Raw genomic sequence first — 10,024 nt, 5'->3', positions numbered from 1 at the left:
GTAGTAATAAAAGGGATCTACATATGGTGTTTATTGATTTGGAAAAAGCATACGATAGGATGTCAAAGGAAGTCTTATGGAAGGTTTTAGAAAAGAGGAAAGTAAAGATAACATATATTCGTACAATTAAAGACATGTATGATGGGGTCACAACTAGTGTGAAGACCTAAGGTGGTGTGACAAAGGAATTTTCTATTAGTATAGGATTATGCCAGGGATCATCCTTAAGTCCATATCTTTTCACATTAGTCTTGGAAGTACTCACAGAGCACATCCAAGAGCCCGTGTCATCGTGCATGCTTTTTGCCGATGATATCGTCCTTATGGGAGAGTCAAGGGAAGACCTAAATAAAAAGTTGGACTTAAGAAGAGAAGCTTTAGAAGTATATGGTCTGCGCATAAGCCGTAGCAAGACGGAATATATGGAATGTAAGTTCAGTCTGAGAAGGGAAAACCCTAATATAGAGGTGAAGATTAGAGAAAATATCCTACCAAAAGTTAAAAGTTTTAAGTATCTTAGATGCATCATACAGGATAATGGAGAGATTGAACATGATGTAAATCATAGGATCCAAGCAGGTTGGTCAAAATGGCGGAGTGCATCTGGTTTTATATGCGACAAAAAAGTGCCTTTAAAATTTAAAGGTAAATTCTATCGCACTACTATAAGACCGGCTATACTTTATGGTACAGAGTGTTGGGCGGCCAAAGGAGAGCACGAACATAAGTTGAATGTGACAGAGATGAAGATGTTGAGATGGATGAGTGGTCATATGCAATTGGATAAAATAAGGAACGAAGATATAAGGGAGAGAGTTGGAGTAGCACCCATTGTGGAAAAGATGGTTGAATCGCATCTCAGGTGGTTTGGACATGTGAGAAGAAAACCGACAGAACACCCAGTCGGGAGGGTGGATGAGATGGAAGATGGACAAGGGATGAAAAACAGAGGAAGACCTAAGAAGACTATCCATGAGGTGGTCAAACGAGATTTACATTTAAACGGTCTCTTTGTAGACATGATACATGACAGAACACAATGACTGTCGTTTGATTCATGTAGCCGACCCCACCTAGTGAGACAAGGCTTTGTTGTTGTTGTTGAAGCGGTAAAGTGGAATTTTTCATTATATATTTCATAAGTGGTACGTGGGTTGCAAATAAAAAACATATCTATTTATCTATTTTTAATATGATAAAAATTTATATACATTAATTTTTATGTGAAATTGATATTTAAGAATCGTTAGATGGTTTGATAAGTTTAATTAAATTATCATCTACGGTTCTTAATTATAAATTTTATATGAAGATAAATTGCAGATAAGTTTTTATGATTAGATAAAATTTTGACAATGTAAAATTTTTAAACTTTATAGCCAAAATTTTGGTGTAACTGTCGTCTCCTCTTTGATTTTTACTGTTGGTCTCTTCATTTTTAATTTCATTCTCATTCTCGTTAATTCATTCTTTGATTCCTCCTTAATATCATTATCTATATCAATAAGGATATTCATAAAATCTATCTGAAAAAAAAGGCAAAAACGGTAGAACAAGTAATAATTTATAAGAGGTTTTTTTAACGATTTAAGATGTATGTTAGTGAATATATTAAGTGATTGTATAAAAATATCATTTGTAGAGCGTAATATCATAAAAAATACGGTAACAATATTTAATTTTCTATTATACAATCTCAACAAAAATCATTCTAAAAACAAACATAATTAAGATAGATCAGGCATTAATATCTAATGTATTATTTCCACACATTAATATAATTATTTTTTTATTTTCTAAAAATATGTATTGTTAGAGGTAATAATTAGTCCTTAATCATTTAAAGATAAATAATTGATATGCGAAATAAAATTCAAATCTTTCATACATAATCAGAATTTCAATTAAATTTTTAAAATCTTTTGATATATATTGATTTAAAAAAAAATTAAATCAACTTACATTACACCGCTACATTAGAATTATCATGAATGATGACTAATTAAGCAAGTAGTTAGAGATATATGGGTACAAAGATCAAGAAATAACTAGAACACGAGACAAGAGTAACTTGGCTAATAGTTTAATTTTAATTGGTTAATATATGTGCCGAAAAGTTTGAAAAGTCAAATAAGGTAAAAAAAAAAAAAAAAATCATGCAAAAGGTACATCCACAAGTTTCTTACGGCCAATACTTACGAATAGTTTATTATCTACAAGGTTTTAGAAAGTGTTTTAACTGTAAGTTGGGACCTGATTTGGTACTCTCAAATTATTTGGAGTTTTAGTGTTCTTTAATTAAAAATAAGAGAAAAAATTTGTTTGGAGTTTTAGTGCTTCTTAATTAAAAAGAAAGAGAAGAATCATCGTTTAATTATTAAGGAAAGAGAAAAGAATCAGCATTAAATTTTATTTGGGTTAAATTTTTTGTTTTAATTTAAATTTATTTTATTTTTAGATTGATATTAAATTATTATAAAATTATGATAAAAATAAAAATTTAAAAGAATTAAAAGGATATTTTTTTTTGGTGACTAATTAAAAGGATATAATACTCTTATTATTCTAAAATTTTTTTATTTAAACAAACATATTCGTATTATTTTAAATTAATATGAATAAATTTATTTAAAATTTTTAAATTTTAAATAAATATATTCATCTTATTTTAAATAAACGTTCTCGTATTATTTTTTAAAGCGGTTAAACATGTTTTTTAAATATCTTAACAAAAGAGATAAATATATGAAATCTTTTAAATTAATAATATTAAAGTGTATATATAAGTACATAATATCTGAAAAGATTAATAAATCTTACCTAAAAAATATAGTTAGAGATATTTTTTGCTTAAGATAATAAAAGTAATACGAATAGAAAATCACGAAGGAGATGTAACGTTGAACAAGACACCGGTAACGGTGGTGAACAACGGTAATAGATTTGGTTAGAAGTGAGATTTAAGAAAGAGAGTTATGAGGTAAAATAAATATAAAAAATTTTTTAATTTAAAGTAGAAGAGGTAAAATAAATATAAAAAAAATAAAAATTTTAACTGCAAAAAACTAATTTAAAAATAAAAATATATAAAGTATTAATTTATTAAATAATTAAAAACTTTGTACACGGTTGATTCACCAAACTATTAGGAAGTATTGTAAACGTAATATTAAAAATAATGAGTATATTAATTTTTTAATTTATAATTAACAAATTTATATAATTTTTTTTTAAATCGAATAAATATAATTAATCATATGAATATAATAATATGAATACATTTATTTTTATTAAATTAAATTAAGTTATTAATGAAATTATATTTATTTAACTTTTAATTTAAAAATTTTATAATTTAAAATTTTAAATTATGTAAATAAAATTAGATTAAATAAAAATTAAAATATATCGATTTAGATCGTACTGGAATGAGTTTATGAAATTCTAAAATAAAATAAATCTTAAAAGATAAAAATAAAAAAATTGTTATGGAAAACAATAATTTTTTTATTTTATTTCAATAAAAAAATTAACACTAATAAAACACTAATTAAAAAAATGTTGCTTAATAAATAAAGATGGGAGATTAATATTTTATTATTTTTATTTAAAAATATAATTTTATGTTAGTGTTAATTTTTTAAATATTAACTTTTTAAAAAAATATAATTTGTTGGCATTAATTGTTTGATGATGTTATCAATATATAATAAAGGCTCTATTAATAAAATACCTATTAAAAAATTGTGTCAACATATATTACAATATTAATAATGTAAAGGAGTTTCAAAACTCCAAACATAAAGGGAATATTGTAACATCCACCCTGTAAATTGTATTGCAAATCACCGCCTACGACATTTATAAATAAGCCAGGTGATAGTTATATGCTTGTAATGTGTGTTCCATATAATGAGAAAGGTCATGAATTAAACCTCTTTTATTATTTTTTTAAAGTGTTAGTGAGTTTGAGAGATAAAAGATATGGTGGTGTTATTTATGTGAGTTAGAGATTTTGGGACTAATAAATTATTTGGTCATAGAGTTAGTATGACAAATATTTTTAATGTTGTGTGGTTTGGTCCTAAATTAAATGGAAAAGTTGATTATAATTATTGGGAGACTTTGATGTCTACCTATTTGAAGGTTTAAGACCTGTGAAATTTTATTGAACTAGTTTGCAAGAAGGAGCAGATGCTGCCCAATAGAAGAGAGATCAATTAGCGCTGTCTCAAATTCACCAAGGTGTAAATTATACGGTGTTTGACAAAATAACAAATGCCAAAAGTGCAAAAGAAGTATGGAACATGTTGGAACTGTCATACAAAGACGTAGATAAAGTCCAAAAAGTAAAGCTACAGTCTTTACGAAGAGAATATGAAAGTTATGAGATGTCTAGTTTAGAAACTGTTAAGCAATATTTTACTCATGTTACAGATCTTATCAATAACATGAGAGTTTATGAAGAAGACATGCTCGATAGTAAAGTGGTGGAAAAAATTCTTCGCACCATGCCGATAAAGTATGATCATGTGGTGACTACAATACTAGAGTCCCACGATATGGATACCATGATGATTGTAGAGTTGCAAAGAACCATAAAAAGCCACATCAGCAGAATATTGGAGAAGTAAAAAGAATCAATCAAAGAAGTCATGAAAAGTCGGGTGAATTTAAACAATGTTGCATAATCAAGCCGTACATAAGAAGAATGAGGTCAAGGTTTTAATTTTCAAAGTAGAAGTAGAGGAAGTTTTAGAGGAAGAGTTCGCAAAAATTATAACCATGGAAGTTATAATAATTTTACATTGCCTAATCAAGGAAAGGTGGAACAAATTTCAGACATGCCAACCGAAAAGAGGTCGAGGCAATTTTTATCAAGAACGAACCAATTTCAACTGCTTTTATTATGAAGATATAGACACAAAGCAGCAGATTGCATATTTAAAATGATGAATAATAATCAAGCACACATTGTAGAAAATCAGCATCAAAATATTGATGATAATCCGGTACTCAAACTTTATTTTTTACAAGTAATTCATGTTTTAAAAATGGAAATATATGGTACTTGGATAATGCTTGCAGTAATCATATGTCTGGTAGAAAAGAATTATTTTTTTCACTAGATGATTTAGTTAAACTATTATTGAAGTTTGGTAATAGTACAAAGATCACTATTGAAGAAAAAGAACAAATGCCAATTAGATTGAAGGAAGGTTCTCTGAGTTATATTTTTGATATTTTGTATGCTCTTGAACTTTATTACAATTTACTGAGTATGGAACATTTATCTGAGAAGGGATGTAAGATGATAACATATCGTGGATATTGCACTGTATTTGACAACAATGGAAGGTTTATAGATAAAGTAAATATGACTTCAAATAGAATGTTTTCATTAAAAATTCAACATGTTAATCCCTCTTGCATGAGTTTTGTGATATTTGATGATAACTGGCTGTGGCATATGAGGTTTGAACATTTTCATTTTTCTGGCCTGAACTATCTGTTAAGAAAAGAACTTGGTCTACCACGAATTCATATTCCTAATTGTGTTTGTGAGCTTTGTCAATTAGAAAAGAAGCACAGAGATTCATTCCCTACAGGAAAGTCATGTAGAGCTAGAAGATTACTTAAAATTATGCATTCAGATCTTTGTTCTGTTAAAGTTTCAAGCAATAGTGGTAGCAGATACTTTATCACTTTTATTGATGATTTTAGTATATATACATAGGTATACTTTTTGAAGCAGAAATCAGAAGCATGTAATATCTTCAAGACATTCAAGGTATTTGTCGAAAAATAAAGTAGTTGTAAAATTAAAATTTTTAGAACAGACAGAGGGACAGAATATCTTGCATGTTCAGATTACTTTAAGCAACATGGAATTCAACACCAACTAACAATCATATATACTCCTTAATGGAGTTGCTAAAAGAAAGAACAGAACCATCATGAATATGGTCAGATGCATGCTCAAGTCAAAATGAATGCCTAAAGAGTGTTGGGCAGAAGCAGCCGCAATAGCAGTTCATATTTTGAACAGGTGTCCAACAAAGAGTGTTCGTGTTAAGACTCCAGAAGAAGTTTGGAGTGGAAAGCGGCCTTCCCTTCATCATTTCAAAGTATTTGAGTGTATTGCTTATGCCCATGTTCTAGGTCAATTAAGAAAAAAGTTAGATAATAAAGGCAAGAAGTGTATCTTTATCAGCTATAGCACAGACTCAAAGATACACAAGTTGTACAATCCAAAAACAAAGAAGGTGATCATCAACAGAGACGTGACATTTGATGAGAAAGACATGTGGGACTGGAGAACAAAGACAGAAAAGCAACCGATTGTAATTTCAAATACGTGTGATGAAGTAGAAAAACGCAACCTAACACAATTGAACAACCAAAATTATCTAGAAGACCTCAAAGAGAGTGGAGATTACCTACTAGATTAGCATATTATAAAGTTGGCAATGACAACGATCCGTCCGATGAAAAAATCATAAATTTTGCTCTATTTTCATATTTTGAGCCATTGAACTTTGAAGAAACCTTAGAGACAATTAGAAGAAAGCAATGGATGAGGAGATTCATGCCATTAAAAAGAATGACACATGGTAGCTGGCAGATTTACCAGCAAATAAGAAGCCGATTGGAGTAAAGTGGGTTTACAAAACTAAATATAAATCCAATGGTGAAGTTGATCATTTCAAAGCAAGATTAGTTGCTAAGGAATACAAACAAAAGCCAGGTATCGATTACTTTGAAGTATTTGCTCCTGTTGCTAGATTAGACAATATCCGTATGATTATTTCACTCTCGGTTCAAAATAAGTAGAAGATACATCAAATAGATGTAAAGTCTGTATTTCTAAATGAAACTTTAGAAGAAGAAGTGTATGTTAAGCAACTTATAGGATATGAAATTCCAGGAGAAGAAGATAAAGTTTACAGGTTGAAAAAAACTTTGTACGGATTAAATCACGTACTAAGAGCGTGATACAAGAAGATTGATTCTTATTTTGCTAAGAATGGTTTCAGAAGATGTCCATTTGAGCATACTCTTTACATCAAGTTTACCGAATATGAAGATATCTTGATCGTGTGTCTTTATGTTGATGATTTAATTTTTATTGGTAACAATTTGATAATTGTAGAATTCAGGGAGGCTATACTAAAATACTTTGAAATGACAGATATGTGTTTGATGTCTTACTTTTAGATGAAGCATTCAAAACCAGTTCCTACTCCAGTCGAAGAAAAGTTTAAGTTGTTAAGAGAAGATAAAGAAAGAACAGTAAATCTCACTTATTACAAAAGTTTGATTGAAAGTCTAAGGTACTTGACTGCGATTAGACCAGATATCGTGTTTGGAGTTGATTTTCTTAGTAGTTTTATAGAGGAGCCTTGTACCCACCATTTGTAAGCGACAAAAAGAATTCTTCGATATATCAAATGTACTTTAAATGATGGTATTTTTTATGAAAATACTAATGAAGTAAATCTTGTCGGCTACACTGATAGTGATTGGGTTGGAGAAATTGAAACAAGAAAAGGTACGTCGAAATTTCATTTCATCTTGATTTTGATACAATTTTATGGTCACAAAAAAACAACCAGTAATAGCACTCTCTATAGCAGAAACAAAATACATAGCAGCAGCAAGTTGTGCAACGCAAACAGTTTGGCTAAGAAGAATTCTTGAGTAATTAAATGAGAAATAAAATACTCTAACAACGATATTTTGTGATAACAAGTCGGTTATTACACTTTGTAAAAATTTAATGTTTTATAAAATCAGAGAGTTGGCAAATAAAAAAGAAATTATGATCAAGTACTGATTTACCGAAGAATAAGTTGCATATTTATTTATAAAGTTATTAAAAATCGAAATATTTTATAAGTTAAAAAAGATGTTAGAAATAATCAATTATGCAAGTTTGATTTAAGGAAGATAATGTTGATTAAAAAAAATTTAAATCAACTTGTATTACATAGCCACATTAGAATTATCATGAATGATTACTAATTAAGCAAGTAGTCAGAGGTGTATAGATACAAAGATAAAAAAAATAACTAGAACACATGAGACAAGAGCAACTTGTTAATAGTTCAATTTTAATTGGTTGATATATGTGCTGAAAAGTTTGAAAAGTCAAAGAAGGTAAAAGAAATCATGCAAGAGGAACACCCACAAACTTCTTATTGCCAATACTTAGGAATAGTTTATTATTTACAAGGTTTTAAAAAGTGTTTTAGCTCCAAGTTGTATTGTAAATAACCGCCTATGATATCTATAAATAGGTGGTAGTTATATGCTTCTAATGTGTGTTCCATATAATAAAATGGGATACTACACAACCATGTAATCATATAATCAAGTTGGTCCAACATTAAAAAAATCCAATACCATTAAATAAAACGTGAAATACACGCGCCCAATACACATGAAATCGCTCAACGCTTCTTCTCCCCCACGCTTCTTCTTCTTCTTCTTCTTCTTCTTCTTCTTCTTCTTCTTCTTCTTCTTCTTCTCACGCTCGTTTACGCACGGAGCGTCTTCTTCTTCTTCGCCTTCTTCTTCGCGTTCCTCTTTCTCCTCCTGCTCCTCCTTTTTTGCGTTCCTTCTTCTTCACGTGTTTTCTCCTTATCATCATTCTTTTGTTGTTGTTGTTGTGCTGTATTTTTTTGTCTTTTCTTCCTTCTCTCTCTGGTGAAGAAGCAGTAGAAGGTGAGGAAGAAGAGTTTTGAATAGTGCAGAATGAACCGAACACAACACTCATAGTGAACCGAACATAGTACTCATGGTGAACCAAAAATAATACAATTGTATAGTACTGAGTGAACGAAACATATCCATTATATAAAATCAAATTCAAACAGCTTTCTGCAGAATGAACCGAACACAGTACTCATGGTGAACCGAAAACAATACAATTGTATAGTACTGAGTGAACGAAACATAATCCATTATATAAAATCAAATTCAAATAATTCTGCCTACAATTTACATATTATCAATTTAATTCAATTCAATTCAGTACACCTCCGTCCATTTAATTCAATTCAAAATAGCAATTGCATTCCATTCAATTCGATTCAAAATTGAATAATTCAAACTTTGTCAGTTTGATTCATTTCAGAAGAGTAATCCAAATCGCTCTCCTGTTTACCAAAAAATTATGAACCCCTAAACACGAAAACCAGAACCCTGAACACTGAACCCTGAACCTATAAACCCTAAATCCCTAAAACCCTAAAACCTAAACCCTAAATCCTACACCCTAAAACCTAAACCCTAAACCCTGAACCCAAACCCTGAACTCTGAACTCTGAACCCTAAATGCTAAACCCTAAACCCTAAATCCTGAACCCTACCGTAAACCCTAAATCCCTAAAACCATAAACCCTGAACCCTAAACCCTAGACCCCTAAACCCTAAACCCTCAACCATGAACACGGTGAACCGAAATTAATACACAGGGTGAACTGAAAGTTTGAAACACACTGAATCCCTGTACACTGAACCCTGAACTCATAAACCCTAAACCCTGAAACCCTATCGTCATTCTTTTGTTATTGTTGCTGTTGTATTTTTTTATCTTTTCCTCCTTCTCTCTCTGGTGAAGAAGCAGTAGAAGGTGAGGAAGAAGAATTTTGAATAGTGCAGAATGAACCGAATACAGTACTCATGGTAAACCGAAATCTTAGTTATGGTGAACCGAAATCTTAATTACGGTGAAACAATTATATTGTGCTTAGGGAAGAAAACAGAACATATTGGTCTAATTTTTGTTAGACTCCTTTCTGCGGACCGAACTGAAAACATGAAAGTGATGAACCACCTCTTTAGTACTTATCGAACCGAAAAGTTACTCACATTTACTTAGAGAGGAAGAAGAGTTTTGAATAGTGCAGAATGAACCGAACACAGTACTCATGGTGAACCGAAATCTTAGTTATGGTGAACCGAAATCTTAATTACGGTGAAACATTTATATAGTGCTTAGAGAAGAAAACAGAACATA

Source organism: Arachis ipaensis, chromosome B2 (genome assembly GCF_059453495.1).
Source record: "Arachis ipaensis isolate K30076 ecotype BB chromosome B2, ASM5945349v1, whole genome shotgun sequence".
Taxonomy (NCBI): domain Eukaryota; kingdom Viridiplantae; phylum Streptophyta; class Magnoliopsida; order Fabales; family Fabaceae; genus Arachis; species Arachis ipaensis.
Note: the sequence above shows the minus strand (reverse complement) of the source record.